A 19513-nucleotide genomic window follows, 5' to 3' on the forward strand; every position below is an offset into this window, starting at 1 on the left:
CGAGCACTCCTGATCTGCATATTGATTTCAACTCATCATTCTTCATAAACAAAATGGATACACGAGAGAGTCTGTCAATACATCTGCTGGTGCATCTTTTTCTCTGCTCCCAGCCAGCACAGCCCATGCACAGCGATTAACACAAACTTGTACTGCAGAACATACTGCCTCTGTGAGAATTGGTACTTTTTGGACAGTTTCCACTTGAAGACGTAAAGCTGAGATGCAATCAGAAGTGGTCACAACTATGCAGCCGCACCCATCGAAACACTTTTAGGGCTAGGGCTCAGCCAGAGTTACCTCACTGATAACCTATAGGCACCCTGGGGACACTGGTGCAATGTGCACATCCTCATACTGATGTTTCAAAGGACATAAAACAAAACTTGGCTGTAGCGCGTAATTTCCCAGCACTGCCTCAGAGTGCTGTGTGAGACGTGCTCTGCTCAGCCTTCAGAAAGGAAGCTGGCCTTGATTTAGAGAGAAGTATGTGCTTTGGGTAAGTGCAGACATAACGGTGTGCTACTGCCCATTAACAATTCTACACCTTCCTGAAAATCATATGGTCAGCCAAAAGAAACATTTCTGATCATTAAGACAAGGATCTCTCTACCATATACCCCAGAAATTAACCATTCCTGTACTCCACTAAGACCCATCACGAGGTAGCCTGCCTCTGGAAAATTAACTGCTATGGCTCAGTCAGAGATACTCGATTTAAGGATTTTCATACATTCTCTTACTCAGGTAGAATCCTCTCTTCAACCCTTCTTTCCAATAATCAAGCGTTTGTTGGATCTGGCATAAATATTCAACCTATGCTGCTCATCAGTTTGGTTGGAGAGAGACAGCAGGGGTTCCACCTGAAGTCCTAGGGCAGATTCTCTTCAAATGTAGAAAGTTTTGCTTTTGGCCTCAATGGAAGGAGGATTAGGCCATAAATAAATCCACCCACAATGACATAGGGGAGCTTGAAATGGATGAAGGATGACAATACAAGGAAAGAGAATCTCAAAGCAGAACAGTTTCAGCAGATAAGGCTGTATTCTATGCAATAAAAAGAAGCTAACATCACTCTTATCTGCATTACATCAAATCTTTTGCTTCCAAAAGCCCTTAAGGCTGCAGAGTTTTCAGTTACCTCTCCCCCCCCCCCTCTATTTCCACTAGCATTAATACTCTCTCTTAGAAGTCTGCTGCCAGCGCTGCATGGTCTCTCTGGATATCATGAATTAAATTCTCAATTTTTCTGACTTTTTCCACCGTTAGAAGGACATTTATCAGGTTAAGCCCAGATTTCTTTCCCTGTCTTACCAGCAGAGTTTTGGATGACTAATCAAAAGACTGAATATGTTTTAAAGGTCTAATTCTCCCTTCACTATTTATACTAGTCAATGTCACTTTGACACTATTCTGGCTTTCAACTGCAAAAAACTTTTTCAACTTAAATTCCCTTAAAATGAACATGCTCTCATAAGCAGACAAGAGTGCTATTCGCTCCATCTTTCCCTCCCCCAAGTTAGCTTCAGCTGTCACCAAAAACACAGTAAGCATTTTCCTTCTTGGGAACTATGTGTTCTTGCAGTTATATTCAGTGGACCAGAAGAGTTTGGCATCAGAGAAAGAACTATCTGATTTCCTGGACTCACTGCAAGAGAACCTGTCTTGGCCAGATACAGTTATTACCACCAAGAACCAAGAATTCAGTTAAATTAAAGATGCCCTAGGCAATGAATATTGGCTATACAAACAGCAATCAAGCATTTACCCACTACAGATAGAGCTTCGGGGCTCTGACTGCTCTTTAAAGGGTGTTTCTTCCTGCGAGAAAAACACTCACTTTGTAAGTTAGCATAAAGATTTACAGAACTGCCACCCATGAATCGCTCCCACTATTTTAGCAGATGGAAAGTAGTCAACAGCTCTTGAGAACCTTTCACATTGGTCTGTTTTCAGTTTGTTCAAATTTGATCAGATTTCAGTTTAATTCAGACTGAGCATTTAAATCAAGGACAAATCTACTATTTTCACCAATATTTGTATTGTCTTCTTCCACCTATATTCCCTCTAATTTCTGTTCTGTTCCAAGTTATAAAGAGAGTAATATGGCCTGCAAAAGCAGCTGCACCTTGAAATACTGAACCTGGAAGGGCTCCTTTATGTCAGGGAAGAAAGAGCTGCCGTGTTCCTCCTTGTGTGACAATACTTCCACGTTGCAGAGAACACTACCTCTGGGCAGCAGTAAGAAAAAAGAACAAAAAAACAGATACAAACTGTCTTCCTAAAAATCTGCTCACGGCAACAGTTTTACAAAGATCACTTCTACCACGGTTTTCATCTTTTGGCTTGCCACATGCAAGCACAGTCCTCAGGCAGAGGAAACACCTCGGACAGCTTCCAAGCAAGTCAGGTCTCCACCCAGATCTGCCTCTACTCTAAGTGGCCTTCTCTCACTTCATTAATTGCCCCTTTCCATCACACTATTACGGTATGGTAAAAGCAGGTCTGCAAGCACATGCCTTGCTGTCCCCTCCAGGAAGGGTCCTGCCTCCATTTCACAGGAACGGTGCCAATGGGAATTTTATCAAATGTTACAGTGAATTGCATAGCATCTGCTCTAAACTATGCTCAGGACAACCTTCTCTACACAGCTTTTCCATGAGGGGTTGTTCATCAGGTCTTATTTTTAAAGAATCTGGGCCAAGTCATCCCTGCTGTAGCTTTAATGACGTCAATGAGCTACAGCAGGGGTGAAATTGGGCCATTATTTTTGATGTCCATATGTCATGTGCCCATTAAAGAAAAAAAATGCAAAAGAAGATCAAGGAAGAAAAGAAAAGTTACTGAATCAAAAGACTATCCTGTGCAGAGATTAACATCTAGATGTGGAATGCTTCTCTTTTGTTCCTGCTGTACATTTATAAATGTAACAGTTTATGGAAAAAAATACTTCTGTAGTGTCAAGGTACAACGCGAGTTCTGTAGTGACAGATTATATTCACATTTTGTATCCTGTTTTGATTTAAAAAAAAAAAAACAAAAAAAATCTTTACCAGGAAAAGGCCTCTTCAAAATTCAACAAAAATTAGCAACACAGTTGCCAGTAATTGTTAGTTCCTCCACTGTAAGCCAATATTAATCATATTTTGCATATCACCACCCAGTAGTAAAGCCCAATGGACCTTGTTCTGAGCTCATTTCTTAGTAAATCCAAAACAGGATTATACAAATATCAAACCCAAAAATATGAAATACAAGTTTAAACCTAAGCAGTGCTTTCTGTGAATATTCAAAGCCTCAAACACCAACACGGAAAGGGACGCAGCTGAGGAGACCAAGCCTGCCAGATGTAGGACACCAGCTGTGAACAACAGCAGTAACAGCCACCACAACACATCACGATTCTGTGCTCATTTTCAGAACTGTATCATTTATCTCGAGCAAGTGTACATATGTGTTTTCCACCCACCATGTCCCCGACCCCATCAGGTACTGCCCTGGGCTATAAGCAGCGACTCAGGCTAGCCAAACCGCAAGATGCATCACAGGCAGAGAGACCTACGACCAGAATTTCTCAATTCCATAATTAAAAGCCCACTTAACTGACATTTAAGCAATATGAGTAACCATATTCATATGAACATAGGTAAAATTACTCACCAATATGCTTACAGAGTCACGCCAATATGCCTTAAAGCTAGACAGCAGATTTTTCAGGAACAGCACCAGATCACAGGAGCTTGGTGTTCAGGGCTTCGACTTTGTCGATAAATTTTATTTCAAAGCTTACTGGAAGGGTCAAAGATTTCAAAGGAATCTAATTCTTCAAGTCTCAGCTTTAGTCAAAGACTAAGTCTTCTTTGTAAAGGTCTTTTTCCCTATTGTTTTCCCTTTGCATTAATGAGTTCTTTTTCCCACAATAAGCCAGAACAGTTTGGGGTTAGTTGTTTGGGGTTTTTAAAAATTTTTATTTATTTCCCTCCTCCCTCCACCCCCCCACCCCCACCCCCCATTCCAGCACTGGAATCAAAATAACTTGAGATGGAAAACGTGTGACCTCCCAAGCCTTTATTTACAGTGTCACAAACCACAAGGGAAGGATCTGTCCAAGTTTTCCAGCTGGAATGAGAACAGCAGGGAAAAACATGCCCTCATTTTTGCAGCCGTGATATTTAACACATCACAGGGGAGAAGAATGGGGAGGAGGTAGGAGAGTTAGAAGCAAGTAATGATGCCATGGAAATTCAGACGAAGAGGTCTCAGCCACACAGGTACGTTCACGCAATTACATCCTTTCTGCCCAGAAATAAACAAGAGCTTTGCACATGCACATATAATTGCAAAACCTGTCTGACACATATTTAATGGGGTTACTTCTTGACTGTTACATTACACAAGGTTGTAAAATATAGAAACCTGCTGGACTTCACCTGAATTAGGGCTGTAATGATCTCTCTTCATGCTGCCATCCCCCAAATTAGTACAACAAAGACTTTGTCAAAAACAAGAAACTTAGAAACAGTAGAATCTCCCTCAGATATTTAAACAGCACAGACAAACACACATGAACGAGGTTTAGACCTATAGAAAGTTACTTGCAGCAGGAAACTGTCAGTTAGTTTGTGGTTACAACCACACCAGTGTCACAGCTCTTTCCTCCCAGTTAAATACATATGTCCAAACAGTTCCTCATGTCTAGTGTTTCTATTGTAAAAGGAGGAAAACAACTGAAAAACTCATCCATATTTCCACTAGAAATCTCATAGTGCCAGACTACACAAGAGACTATCTTTTCTGAAAAGGGATCCAAACATTTATTTCATAGACTGTCAGGTCTAACTCGGTTTACCTGTAACTATCTCCTACCTTTAAAGACTCCATTCCCCCTCCCTTACCTATTAGCAGCTCCCCCTTCTCCCTGCCTGGCACTATAACAAGCACCACACTAACCCACAACCTTTACATGTTGATAGGGGAATGCCACAATTGTACTGCTCTGTTACACTGCCAAACAGGGTTCCTCTCCTCACCAGTAAAAACGCAGCCCTCGCTCAGCTCTCTGAAGTGTTATCACCTTCATCTAACTCACTGTAAAGTGTTTTGCAGTATAGTCTATGAAGGATCCAACATAAGCAGAGATTTCTCTGCATTTGGTTGGTTTCCATATACTCATCCCTTAAAAGGGGTACAGTTCTCATGTCATGGGTCTCACAGTAAGTCCCCTGGTAAGTACAGGATGCCGGAAAATCAGATGCAGCCCCAATTTGTGTCCATATAAACGGGCACAGGGCTCTGCAAGGGGAACAGCTTGTCACGTTACACAGCCAGGGGTGCAAATGTACCTAAAAATCACAGCACAGCATGGCACAGGCACAAAGGCAGGTGCTTCAGGCAAGGCAGGGAGTACCAGAAGGGCATTAGAAGGCACTAATTGCAAAGCAAACCTGTGCTTCCTTTTGACAGGACACCATCCTTCGGTGATGTGCACAAATTGTTTAGAGGGGACACCACTTCCCAAGTGCACAAGATCTCTGTCCTGAGCCTACCTCCCATATTCTCATGCTAAGGCACCCTGTAACTCCACCTGCTTTCACCTCATCTACTTTCCCCTCTCCTACATACCAGCCTCCTGCCTAATTGTCAGTCTCTGCCTCTTCTTACAGCGAGAAACACTCGCTCCTCATCCCATCTGGGCTTCTGCAGTTGCAGGACTGGTGGAAACAAAAAAGCACTGCAGTGTCCCTGGACTGCTAGAAGCGAGGATGCTGAGGGACAGGTACCTCCTCATTCTGCATCAGCATCCTCCATCTCCCCCCGTTGCTTCTTGCCAAGGTCCCACTGCCATGCTTGGACCATCGCAGGCACTTACAGCTTGTGTATGCACGCATGCCCCTCAGAACCTGCTCTGCCTTTCTGCTTGCACCAGAGATTGAGGATGTTTCCCTAGATTTTGAAATAATTTGAAGTAATTTGGAAGAAAATACTCCCAGGTATAACTTGTAGAGGAACCTCCTCCCATCATTTTCACTCAGTCCAGCACTTTGGATTCAAAGCCTTCAGGTTTGGAAAAACAAAAGGACTGCACACAGATGCTGGCAGAACAGAGGGGAAAATTACCTGGTGCCTACAGCATTTTCATGGACATTTCTATTCAGCTTTTTGTTTTCACGAACACTGCATTCCCTGACAAGGTTTAAAACCCATTCTTCTCCCTACGTTCCTTACTTGCCAATCCACAGACGTTACTTGCTCTCTAGTGACGCAAGCCTCACAGATTCATTTTGCTGCGAACACAATTCTGAAGGCAGTTTCCCCTCACCTGCCCAGGAAATTAATGACCATTTGGGCACCTCTCCTACTGAGGATCATCAACCCTGTGAAGCCCTTCAGGCAAGTGAAATGAATAGAGCCACAGCCCCAGGGCAAAGCAAACCCTCGACACTGCTAAGGATTCCATTTCTTTGCTGTTACCACTAATTCAGAGAAACACACTGTCCTCTACAACAGGGGAGCAAAGGGGGAGAGCGTGATCTAAAGCAAGGGAGGCAAGGCTCCTGGGGCACAGATGTTCTCCCCCAGCACAGAGGCACAAATTCATAAGGCAATTAATGCCTCTACGACCATAAACTCCTCTGTTCAAGATGCTGACAGCAGCTTTGTTCCCAGAGAGACCTGTCCACAGCTCCTTCAGAGCGCTGCGGTGAGCAGAAAAGAAGCTGCTGGGCTCTCTCCCGAGGAAATCAGGGATCCCACAGCGGGACAAGCTGCAGCACTGGGAGCAGCCTACCCAGACTGGCCCTCGGCTCTGCTAATCCTGAAGAGAGAGGCTTCAGGAAGGGAATCAACATGGGGAATAGTGATGAATTCATTGGGAGCCAATTTCCCGACAGGAGATAATTAAGGTATTCAAATCACCCTTAGTTTTCAAGGATTTCTGGTACAGATATTGCATGTTAATACAGAGCTGGTGTCACTGCGGTTTCAGTGTAACAGCTGCGGCCCTGAGGTATAAATCCAGAAAAACTGAAAACATATTTCAGCCTGATAAGTGAACAGTCTCAGATCCAAACTCATTTATCCTTTCCCCGTTCTTCCCAGCAATTCATTGCTCTTAAAGCAAAAAAACAGCAATTTTTGAGTTTTAGCATCCAGCAGCAAAAATGCAAAGGGACTATACCACAGTATCACTGCAAAGAGAAACATTTAGTGAAGTTAAGAGTTAAAAATCACCCTTTCTAATAGAGGGAAAAAAATCTGTATGGTGAGGAATGTACTGGAGGAAAATAAGAAGATGCAGAATTACACAGTCTAAAGGCTGACGCCCCATCTACTGAAAAATTCCTGTTCAGCCACTGATTTTGTAGGCAGATTTAACACTATGATATACATTTCTAGAATTCACACAAAAAAGGTTTGGTGAGAGCTGGACAAACACAGTGAACCCACAAGCAACACTCCAAAGGTTACAGCATAAGGGAGCAGCAAATACATACATTCATAAAAAGCATAAAATCTCTTAAAATTTACTTCTTAAAAAACACCACAGGTTACTTGCTTCCCCATCTACACTTTTACTGGGGAAGTTTTGCATGTCAATCCTTTTGGCAATGTAAAGCAAATTAAGAGTTGAGGGCCAAAAAAGGTAGAAATTAACAATTTTATGGTAGCATCAGAGGCTGCACACTGTTTATTTCAACACAAATAAAATGCAATAAAGTTAAGATTTTGGGGGGAAAAAGACCCGCACAAGATTTAAATATACACACAAAAATAAATGTTAATTGCACATCCTGTGCAGCCATTCTCCCTTTTAATTTATTTGTTTAAAGCATTTTAAATAAACAAGGATGCTAACTAAGCAGAAAAAGGCAGGGAGCGTGAGTTTTCTTTTTAAAGAGGTTTATTACAATACACATGTCTATGCAATTTAAGCCAACCATGTCCTGTGACTGCCAAGCCCTTCTCAGAGGCAACTCATACAGCCATTCTTCCAGACTCCATTTTATCACGTTTCCCCCAGGCATCTATTCAAGTGGAACCCAAGCTAAGGTTAATCCCCACTCTTACCAGCAGTAAGTTAGTATCCATCAGACTCATTACCATTCTCCCTAGTAACATCTACATGGTTTTTTTCTAATATAGAAGAAAAAGAGCAGCCCTCCAGCTGAAATGCCAGAACCTACCTTCTGCAAAAAATCTCTCTAGATGCTTCTGAATGCAGGAGGGAGTGAAGACAGCATTGCTGAAAAAGGATGTCACTGTTGGTCCACATGTGTCAACATCCTAGAGAAAGATAAAACATAGTTGCTTAACTGCCATGCCCATGGGAAATCAACAGCAAGAATAAAGCTGCATTATTTTCACAGTTATACCATGCTAATGGCTCCTATGCAAACAACATAAAGCTACAACATTTTATAATTGCACATCAGAGTTTCTCTGCAGACATCCCTCCGGTATGTCAGAAATTCAATACGTGATAGTAGGCGGCAATGAGCACCTCAGGGATTTAAAGTGCGTTCCAAGCCATGAGTCATCGTCATCTCTAACTCATGGAAATTAAAAAAAAAAAAAAAAAAAAAAAGAGAGAGAAAGGGAGAAGAAAAAAAAACCCACACGCACGCACTTTGCACTGACCACCCTCGTGTGCTCCCTCTCTACAATACCATAACTTCCCCCTAAAGCATTTCCCTTTCAAAACAGGGTGTTGAATGATTTCCATGAAGGGGACATCATCATCATCATCATCACAGGCAAAAAGGCAAAACCCATCACATCGCAGTGTTCTACCACAACGCTCCCCAGAGACCGGGCAGGATCCCACATTTGAGGGTGGAAAGAGAGATGGAGCTGCCTTTATAAACCCACAAGTCCTTCCACACCTGGAGGAGGAGTGAGGAGAAGGCACCTCCCATGGCTGTCGCACAGGACGGTGCAGCCAGGCCTGGGGGATGGCAAAGATGGGGTGGTGAACCAACAGCACCCAGGAGGACAAATCCAGTTCCCTTCCCACACAGCTCGGGAAATGTCAACCCCAGGCAGCCCATTTATACTTCACTTGCTAGACATCAGCTACCTGCTTTCCCCCAAGGCTGATTTTTGTCAGGAGAGATACAGGCCAGAAGGAACTTGTAACCGTTACCTGCTGAGCAGCTTATGTGGTTTGCTTCGTTATGCCAAGCAGCCCGTTGCCTTTCTAAGAGATTCCTTCAGGCAGAGTCTCATCATTACCTCCAACCACTGGAAACTGTTTTTAATGTTGCTTTTAAAGCATCTGGTTTGCACTTTAGGGCATGCACATGTGCCCCCCCCCTCACAGCCATTACTCCCCTCTTCTCTTGGATCTCTCCAAGTATATTCAAGTTCCTTCAGGTCTTCTTTAATTTCTTGGCTTACCCTTGGCTCGTCTGCCCCTGCTGTCCTTCAAGCAACAGCCAGAACAAAGCAACAGCCCTCGGTAGTGCAAGGTCTAACGGGGTGGATGGAACATTTTCAGCCATTGCCCTGACAAGTGACCCAGGGGCTGCCAGCACGGCTTCAGGAAGCTGACAGAGATCAGAAGATAGCTTGGCTATGCGTGTGGGGAGGACAGGGCCTCAGCACCTCCCACACACTCCTGAAAACCACCCGCTCAGATTAAAGCTGCCTTTAACTCACTGAACTCGCCAGCAGCAGAAACAGTCCTTCCCCTTTCGGGTCAGGAAGGGCACAGTTGACCTTCCCTCTAGCAGGAGCTGTGTTTTGCACCAGCACATGCAAATCTGGATCCACATCCACACACACAAAAAAAGCATCTCCTCGACTGGGACCTTGATACAAGCCTTAAGACCAGCACTCACAACCAAAGGGTTATACAAAAAAAAATAACTAAAACACCAGTATACTCTGTTCCCTGCATCAAAGAACGTGAATGCTTGGAAAACCCATTGATACCTTTTGCTGTGACACCCTGCTTCAGTTAACAGACATCAAAAAAACCAAACCACCATAAAAAAAGAGGAATTGCTCTTTACTCTTGTATCTTCTTGCACAACAATTTAAATAAGTAATAGTGCTTGCACAGGTCAGATTCATCCTGGAGGAAGAACAAACTCGAGTAACATTTCAGGACCATTAATCTCAGAGATCTCACCAAGAGCAAGCAGCCAGACAGCTTAAAAATATATTTAGTCCACAAATGCTTATTAACGTCATTTGCTGATTCACAGCTGAGCCAGTCGCATGGAGCCCAAATGCCACTTCTGCTTTCCCAGCCTGGGCTTCAAAAAAAAACCCCAAAAAAAGTTGAAACAGTTGCACATCAAGTTGCTTAATTTATCTCAAAGCCTTCCCCAATGCAACTATTAGATGTGGATCTGTCTGGGCTGGAAACTACAGGTCTGGTCTGTAGACCTAAGGTTTAGGAGCCTGATCTGAGTTTTAAAGACAAGGGATTCCCATGTGCTAGGTCAGGCTCACGCACAGCTTTCCAGTGTGGTCTCAAAGCAGCCACCACGCACCTGCGTCCTCCTGCGCACAGCGCAGAGGACCCGCTCCCGCCCCACCATGGCATGGCAGCATCTGCTCCGCTTCGCCAGGCACTGCCAGAGTTGAAAGCACCAAGTGTGAACAGCCAGCCCCATCCACCTCCCCAGGATAAGCTACAACTCAGTGTTTGTAACACACGTACACAGATGCGGTTGTCTTGCACACTCAGAAGATGCCACTGCTTGGTGTGGCCCAAATATGATTGCAATGTGCTCCAAAGCTGAATCTTAGTTTTCTTTTCTTTTCTTGACTATCGCTCTTTTTCCCAGTATTAATACAGTCAAGACCAGATCCTAAACGAAACAGACTCGGCAGGCTTACAACAAAATTAACAGTGAAAATCATTACTCCTTTCAAAACTACCTCTTGAAATCAACCGAAGAAAAACATTTGATGATTTGATAGATAAAAACCCGTGTCAAGAATCTGTGTGAATGCTTTGGGGCAGAATTAAAGATTGCTTAAGAATGTAGTGGGTTAAGTAAATTATTTTTCAAAAAGGGAAATTTCAAGTGTTTCTTCCTCTCCTGTGATACACAGTACGATGATTTAAAAGCCAAAACCTCCCTAAATCACCTATTCAAATCTGTATGACGGAAATATATTTAAACATAAAATTTTAATCTTGCTTTGCATTTGAACTTTTAAACGCTCTTCCAGGAAGGCAAGTGCCTCATTAGTCCTTTTAGCCTTTCAACCATACTGATCTGCAAATAAACAAGAATCCTCACATTACCTTTCTTTTTTAAAGAATTAATTATATCCACATAGTTTTTTAACCTAATACACCTCCAGTCAGACTGAGTCTTGCTACTTTTTTAAGTGTTATACAACAATTCAGTCCTCATTGACTGCATCAGGATTTGTCAAAGTCCATTCTACATTTGTTTTCACAAGGCAGGCAAGTTTCTATAGATGATGGATATTCTAGAAAACATCCACCATAACCTGTACTTAAGTAAATAAATTTTTAAAAACAGACAAGACCAGAGCCGTGCTCTGTTTCACTGGTTTCAGAGAGCAGAGCGCAGTTCTCAGAATTAGCAGGGGCCTGGACCCAAGATTTCAGAAAGAGTTTCAGTATGTGGTTCAACTCATTGTGGGGGCAACCTTGAAAGCCTCACTGGGTAGCTAGACAAACCTGCAAGAGCTGACATAAAAATCTCCTCAGTTTTCAAGAAAAGCAATCTATCCTCCTACCTGCGTCATTCTTTTTTGTTTCAGGGTTGGATATTTTTTCCTTTTTTGTAGATTGGGGAAGGGTGACAAAACTTCTCAGTTTCAATGACAGCAGGACTGAAATTATTATTCCAAACAGAACAATAGAGTTCCATTCATACTTGCTAAAAGTATCGAAATCAAAAGTGATTAAAAGCAAAAACATTTCTGAACAACAGAAACTGAAAGTGCTGCCTTTGGAAAACCATAAACACCAGAATTTTCTCTATAGTAAACACTGAAACTCACAGATAATTAATGTAGTCTAGGACATTATCACATACTTAGAAAACGTGTTTTCTGGAAAAATCATACACAATTCACCTTAACCGTATTTCCAAGTCATCATTTAATGTCACTCCAGTTTGCAGAGGCCTCGCTGATGCTATTCTTAATTTCCTTATTTTTAGGTGTGAGAGCAGATTACCAGTGCAAAATTTAAATTTAAAGATTGTCAGGTTTAAGCCTCTTTTAGATTGATAATAATTAACCCTGCCTGCATTTCAGAAACACTTTGTGATAAGCGGTAATGGAATAGACAGTTAAAACTGCTTCTGTTTTAAAATTATACTACCGAAGCGCCGAAGACTTCAGCATTATTAAACAAGGAACGGATTTGTCCAAAGCAAACCAGGAAAAAGCAACCCAACAAAAACACTGAGAAATGCGAGTTAATGGAAGACTTGCCAGAAGGCTAGAAGAACATTTTATATTATGGGTGATTTGCAAAGATGAACATTACAAACTTCCTCCCTTCCTCGAAAGGCTTTCAGGGAAGCATCTCTCCATGGAAGTCTCTGGGCATCGGAGCAGCTCTGAACCAAACCCATGCAAAGATCACATCTGGCTTTGGAGCAGCACCACAGTTCATCACTGAGGCCCATGTATTAGTTGCCACTAGTAGACAGATTCACAAGCAAATGCATTTTGCAAGTAGGAAGAGGCGACAAGAAGCTCATTTTTAGTCCAAATGATGAAAACATTACATTACACAAAACAGAACTGCCATTTACCTTTCCATGGAGGATGATTATAAGATGCTTTCAGCTGGCTTCTGAAGGCTTCTCTGCTTAACTGATGTGTTGCATTCTGCTTTTCAGACCTTCCTCCTAAGAGGTACCATCACTGCTACCACTAAAACACATTATATTGGTGGGACAGGCAGAGCTGCCACCTCGCTGTTACCTGACCAAACACACTTGGTGACGACCACAGACCAGAACACAGTGGCCTCAGCCCCCGAGATCAGAGTCCTGTCGAGCAAGGGCAAAGGCAACAGAAAGTGAGATTCACATGCTGTTTCTGCGAAGTCAGAGACTCTGACAGCACTATCATGCAGAAATAATTGAACTAGCAAAATTGTTCCTAGTGAACACCACAGCTGTTTTAGCTCAGCCTACTGCTTTTGCATGATCTGCATTAACAAACACTAAGCCCTAACAAGTGTCAGCTGTGGTCAAACACTGTATGCCCACGGTTTGGAAGCATCAGTTTCAGACCTCAGATAGTCACAAGAGTCCCATTATCCTCCAAGAAGGTGTTTTCTGTTCTCAGATCAGTTAGTCACCCTAAAACAATAAAGGGATATAAGTGAGCAACTAAAAAACACCAAACCAGAGAGAAATAAATTCAAAATCCCAAAGAACTCTGTAATCAGAAGAACAGGCTCCAGGATGTGCCAGGAAATTAATCAACACACAAGGTAAATGCAGTAGTTATCTAGAAAATAAGAGCAGCTCAGAAAGGCTCCTAGACCATTTTCCCCTGCCTAACGCTTGTAGCATCTGGACCTTCCGAAGTGCCTGTGGGGTTACGTTCCCTAGGGAGCACACGGTCCTGGCCTCACTGTAAGCAGCCAGACCCAAGGGGAAGGGAGAGAAAGCAAACAGCATGCTGTTTCCAGAAAGCTGCCTGGGCTCCGTTCCTTGCTGGAGCTATAACCAGCTATTCATTTACAAAGCCCTCTCCCTCCTTTCTTAAGTCATTTTCCCTTATACGAAATGGGAGGCTGGGGTGTGAAGCGTTAGAACCCACTGCTCTGATTAGGCTGCAAGAAAAATACATTAAAACAAACAAACTACGCTCTCTGCACCCTTACAAGACTTTTATAAACCTCACATCAGTCTACGTCAAGTGGGAAAAGAACACATTTAACACTACACAACAAGAGTGGCAACCTGTTTCCCATGCCCTGTGGGCCACCTCACCTTCCCGGACAGAGGAGATGGCCTCCCGCCTCCACGGTGGGATCCCAGGAACAGCAAACAGCAGCATTTGCTCCACGCTGGCATGGTATTGTTTTGAGGTGGGTAGTTATAAATTTGGATCTTAAAACGCAGCTTTTATAAGCATCTATACAGAGACAAGTTTCAAACTCCCCTCTGAGAGAAGTATAACCTAACAAGATTTTTTTTTTTCTCAAGAGCACAAAAGTGGAGGAGGAGGGGGAAAAAAAAAGCTGCCTCTTGGTGGTTCAGCACCTGTGTATGCTAAAGCACTTCATGTTTTATGCATGAAATGCTATCACCCCTGTGAAGATCTCTAAGTGAGTCAGACAGGGTCCCTACTGCCTGCTTTTAGGAAAACCTTTTTTTAAAAAATTATTTTAATTCAACCATTTGATTTATACTACTTTCCAGTCATTTCTAGCTAGATATATTTCAAAGAACTCTACACCGGCTTCCACTTTGCCCCTTCCCATATAAATGTGGCAATTAGCACAGAAAAATTAGTCAACTCTGCAGTATTTCACCTTCAATAAAGCAGCTCAAGAAATAATACACCATTTAATCGGTACTTGACAGCCAGGAACGAAAGAAACACAGTGTCTCAGTAACATGCTTAAAAGAGGGTTTGAAATCCATTTGTAGACCTTGATGGAAGCCCGTCCTTGTCAACAAACCCCACAATCCATAATAATGCTCAGTATTGTGCTTTTATCCTCTGTTTTATCAGAGCTCATCTGCTGATCAATGAGGAGTCCCATGGAATAGCACTTTGAATTTCAATGTTAACACAGCAGTACTATGGTAATGATTGAAAATATTTACATACTGCCTCATTGATCGTGGGGTGTTCTTTTCCAACCATCTGGCTACCGGGCACTAATATTTTTTATTTTATTTTATTTTATTTTTAGGGCTTTAAATAGTTGTAAAGCAGGTTATTTGAATATCTTTACAGGTAACATCGAGCATTCCACCTGAATCAGGTTCTCCCGTTATTTTTAACCCAGAACACTAGCAAAAGCATTGATCAATTTTATCCCATTTCAGGGAGGGGGGAAAAAAATAATTTTCTCAACAAGGACAAAACCAAGAAAACTCAACAAACACCTGCTCTGTGCTTATCAGAACGATGTGCCGATTCAAGGTCTCATTTTTAATGTGACTCAAGGGTGTCACCGTTTTGACAACAGATGAGTGGAATGGAAATATGTCACTCACTCTGCACTCGTTGCCAGCCTCCAGATAAAGAAACCCTGTAAGGGCTGTTTTTTCCACCTCCAGATGGAATACCTTATGATAACTGCAACGCTAAGCCCCTGGGCTCTGTAGTGTGTGCCTGTGTTTTTACTGCCTTTAGTAACTGCTCAAGTTATCCAAGCTAGGCAGCTCAGGCCAGCTGCTGCCATATAGACTGCAAGGATAAAGCTTAAAACAAGCACCAATTAGTCTCCTCTGCCTTCCCCCGGCTGAGTTTGTGCGCCCAGAGACACCCCGCGCACCCCGGCTGGCACCTGCAGTGCCTGCACCTGCGCCCAGCTGGGCATCCCTCACCCAGCTGCAACCTCTGACACTCAACAGGTCCAGAGGTACCCACCCGGGGCTACAGAAAGCAAGAAACTGTGATGGAAAATGGGCATTTAACCTCCAGAAAACCCAAACAAAAGCAAAAAGCACCTGGCTGCAAGGTGCCCTAAGTCCAACAGGCTGCATTCCTCCAGCACAGCACAAAAGAGTTTTATTTAACTCTTGCCTCGCTAGCAGCAGGTTTCCATGTAAAAATAAATTTTTAAAAAGGCTTTGAAAAAGCTTATCCCCATGCATTCTTCTAAGAAGTTTAAGAGCAAGTTAAATAAAATATGCAGGAAAGACTGACATCTGCAAGATCTATAGGTTTGCTGTAAGAGACCTCTGCAGGATACTTGACAGGAATATTAAAAAGGTGGTTCTCAAACAGTTGACAAACTGATTTCAAGGGGGGTTTTAGTGGCTTCAAACCTGATTATAATCAGAAGCTGACTCTCCTAGCTGCTGGTACCATAAACTTGATTTAGGAAGAATGGGAGGTCTAAAAGTCAAATTATATTCAGCATTTAAACCAGGAATCTCACAGTTTAGCTGATGATTTCTGTAACAACGCTTAAGATAAAACATTACCTTTTTTTTTTTTTTCAGTTCTGCTTCAGTAACAAGGAATAAAACATGAATTCTGTCCAATGGCATATAGACAACAAGAGCTGGGGGGAAAAAAAAAGTGCTCTAACATATCTACCTTTGATACTACAGATGCTCCATTAGACAATGAAATATCCCCTTGACATCAAGTTCCTTTTTTCTGCTGGGGCAACCACATGAAGGAGGAGGACAGAACTCCTTCCCCTCCATCCTCTCCACCCAGATGTTTTTGCAGACATGATAGAGAAGATCTGGCTCTTGACCTAATGAGGTCCACTGAAGGCCAGGCACAGAAAGAGAAGGAACTATGAAACATAGGGAGCAGTTTTCTTTACAGCTTTGCATAAACAGTTACTGCTGTTAGAAATCAGTTTATAAGACTTTGTAACTCTGCAAAGTTTTACTATTCAGTCTCCTCCCCCCCCCACCTCGACACTGTGATGCTACATTTCCAATGCTACTACTTTGCTGAGCAGAGCATCAAGCCGGGATACAAAGGGCACACCCTCAGCATGGCAAGTCAAACTGTCTCTGGCTTTTCTAAACAAAATGACAGATTAAAAGTGAGAAGCCAGAGCAACACACAGAAGCTGTACTACAAAGTTTAATCCTTCAAGTAGGCTTGCCCAAGTATGCTCTTCCCTCTCACAGAGGTAGTGTGTTAGGTAAATATGCCTTTTTGAAAAGCCTATTTATAGGCATTAAATGTAAGCAAAAGTCATTAGAAATTATTCTGTAGTCCCAAAACAGACAGAAGACGCATGGTGTCCGTGCTAAACACATTTTTGAGGATATTTGATGGAAGATGTTTACCATCTGTTGAAGTTAGAACCTGGAACGTTATTTTACAATCCAGAGACAGGTTAGACAAATAATGGGTCTGAAGAGTCTGGATAAACAATGCTTAAAAACAAGAAAGAAAGGGAAAACAAAACAAGCTATCTGCTCTTCTCCATCAGAAGCCTTGGTGGATCAGAAGCCTAAAAGCACCATGCTAGTCCTGCTGAAAAAAAATAACAGACCTCCTGGAAACAAAGAAGACAGAGCAAAACCGGAGACAGAAAACTCTGGGATTGTTACTGTCCCTTCCACTCAATTGTGACCTGCCACATTTTAGATGTCTGTGACTGGTTTATCCCTACTTAAAACAGAAGCAACCCTGCACCTCTGCTTGTAAAGTGCACTGAAATTCAGCCACAGAAAGTCCTACCGAGGAGATGAGGATGGCAGAGAAAAAGCAAGTGAGAGGCCTTCCTCCCCCTTCTGTTCTTTTTCACAAAATATCTCAAGAGTTATTTACATACTCGTATCCTGAACTCCCCCTCCAGTTTCACAGTTTGCAGTTAACTGCATTCTGCTGGAGATAACACAAGTTTAGCTTTCAGCATGTTTAGGCTAGAAAATCCTCTGAACGTAACGCCAGGTCACCAAACCCACAGAGGGAAGGAAGTATTTCCAGATGCAGAGACTGGCTAGAAGAGACAGAAATATGAGGCTCCATCTCTCCGCCACCCTGAAGAAATCAACCTACTCAGTGAAGGAGACAACTAAACAGCTTGGCAACGCCTACAACTGGTGCTCAACCTCAGATCCAGTGAAAAGATGTAAATATTTAGATTTCAATTTCATCTGATATGATAAATATAAAATGTCTATTTCCTTCTTTAAAAAAAAAAAGTAGCATTAAAATAGGTAAGCCACCCACATAGAGAAAATGATTCTACAGTGTTTCTACCTTTAGGAGGAGGTTATTTAAGTTATGGTATTGATCTTGAAACAAATTATAATCACAGGTGAAGTTATTCCCATTGAATTGTCTTCTGATATATATAAAACACAATTACACCACATCTGTGTATAAATACGTACCTAAAATTGTTTTGCTGTTCATTCCAAACATCTAGTGGCTGATGGCAGCCCATTATTTTTTATCTCTTAAGAAATGCCCACAGCCCTTCATGGTTCCCTATGGAGTGATAACTCTGACTCCAACTCAAATCATCTGAAAAAATCCCCAGAACAATCCACAAAGTCCTGAACCAGACTCCTTCCCAGTAACCCATACACGACACAGCAGAAGCTGAACTGCAGTTTACCACAGCTGTACTATAAAAACCTGAAATCCTTCCAAACTCTTTTAAAGCACATAATGGAATTAAGGCCCCACCACACATCCAGAGTTAAGTCATGCAAATATCAAACTTCTTTGGAATTGGCGATAACACGGCCTCACCCCTGAAGTGCCAAGATATGCCAAAGTGCTCAATGTGCTGCTGTTGTTACACACTCTCACCCTCCAAATTAGTTACTGCGCTGTTAAACAGAAACGCCTTCTCAGGTCATTGCTCTGTGGGTTAAGTCAGCTAATATGCTTGAATTAGTGTCCTGAAGCTTGACAATCGTTATGCAAGTGCCAACAATCCAAACAGATCAGAGCTGACTTCCTTTCCATTACAAGAATTGCTGCCATGATGACTAATTACAAAACTTTAAGCTGTTCATTCACTATTATCCTTCCCAAGTCCTCTTAGTTATACTGCAACTATCCGACGTGCCTTCCCAGCTGGTAGCAAACTACCTCATTTCATTAATGGATTGTCCCGACCTCTGCTTCCCCCACCCATGATGAGACTATAGAAACTGGTGGAAAAACCCCAAGGAGAAATCCCAGTAGCTGGACTCCAACAGGAGACTGAGCTCTTTAAAGGAATAGGAAAAGATGAGTGGCAAATTACTATTCCTCCTTACATCCAGGGAGTCTCTCCAACTTACCTAAGCTCAACTGCTTTTCTGCAGAGGAGTTTTAAGGTTCCTCCTCACAACGTCACAGCACTCACCAACCTCAGCTGTCCAAACACAACCAAGTCAGGACTGCAAAAGCTGTGTAGAGTCTTCTCTATCCAAGATACTCAGTGCTCAGCATTGGAATTTTTTTTGTGAAAAAACCTTGAGGTCCACAAGAACAAAGATTTCCGTGTGCCGTAGCTCTTCCAATCTGCCTGAGCAAGGAGGCTGTTTAAAAGCCAGAAGAAAAAAAAAAAAAAAAATCTAATTTGGAGTCCTCAAGCACTAGCTCAGTAAGCAGAAGCCAAAGATCAGCCTTTGCTGCGAAGGGTTGTTGGAAGACCGAGCTGCTGCTCAGGGTGCTCACCCTCCTACTCGGACAGCTGCCTTCTGCCCAGCACACTTCTTAATCAGCCGAGGTGTTTGCTTTCTGTTCCTGCCCTCTGTGGCACTGCAGCTGCAGAGTCAGAGTGCTGGTATGTGCCCTCCTGCCAGGCGGCACCCCGGAGGACGCGGGAGCAATGACCCCGACACCTTCACTCCTGAACTCCCCGCCGGGGCTGACGGCTTCGCTGTAACTTTCC

The 19513-nt window shown here is 42.8% G+C and overlaps 1 protein-coding gene across 7 annotated transcripts in view; it reads right to left on the minus strand.

Moving 5' to 3' along the window:
- The window catches only part of PITPNM2 (phosphatidylinositol transfer protein membrane associated 2), a 141618-nt gene that overhangs the window by 117060 nt on the left and 5045 nt on the right, over positions 1 to 19513 (minus strand). For 6 of the 7 annotated variants that reach the window (XM_074921469.1, XM_074921468.1, XM_074921467.1 and 3 more), the window contains exon 2: positions 8184 to 8283. The gene's annotated coding sequence lies outside the window, so the exon portion shown is untranslated. Of the gene's footprint in view, positions 1 to 8183; positions 8284 to 18917; positions 19319 to 19513 lie in introns of those variants that run through there. The other variant, XM_074921466.1, reaches the window with a different exon arrangement.

The sequence above is a fragment of the Athene noctua genome, chromosome 17, assembly GCF_965140245.1.
Source record: "Athene noctua chromosome 17, bAthNoc1.hap1.1, whole genome shotgun sequence".
In the NCBI taxonomy this organism is placed as follows: domain Eukaryota; kingdom Metazoa; phylum Chordata; class Aves; order Strigiformes; family Strigidae; genus Athene; species Athene noctua.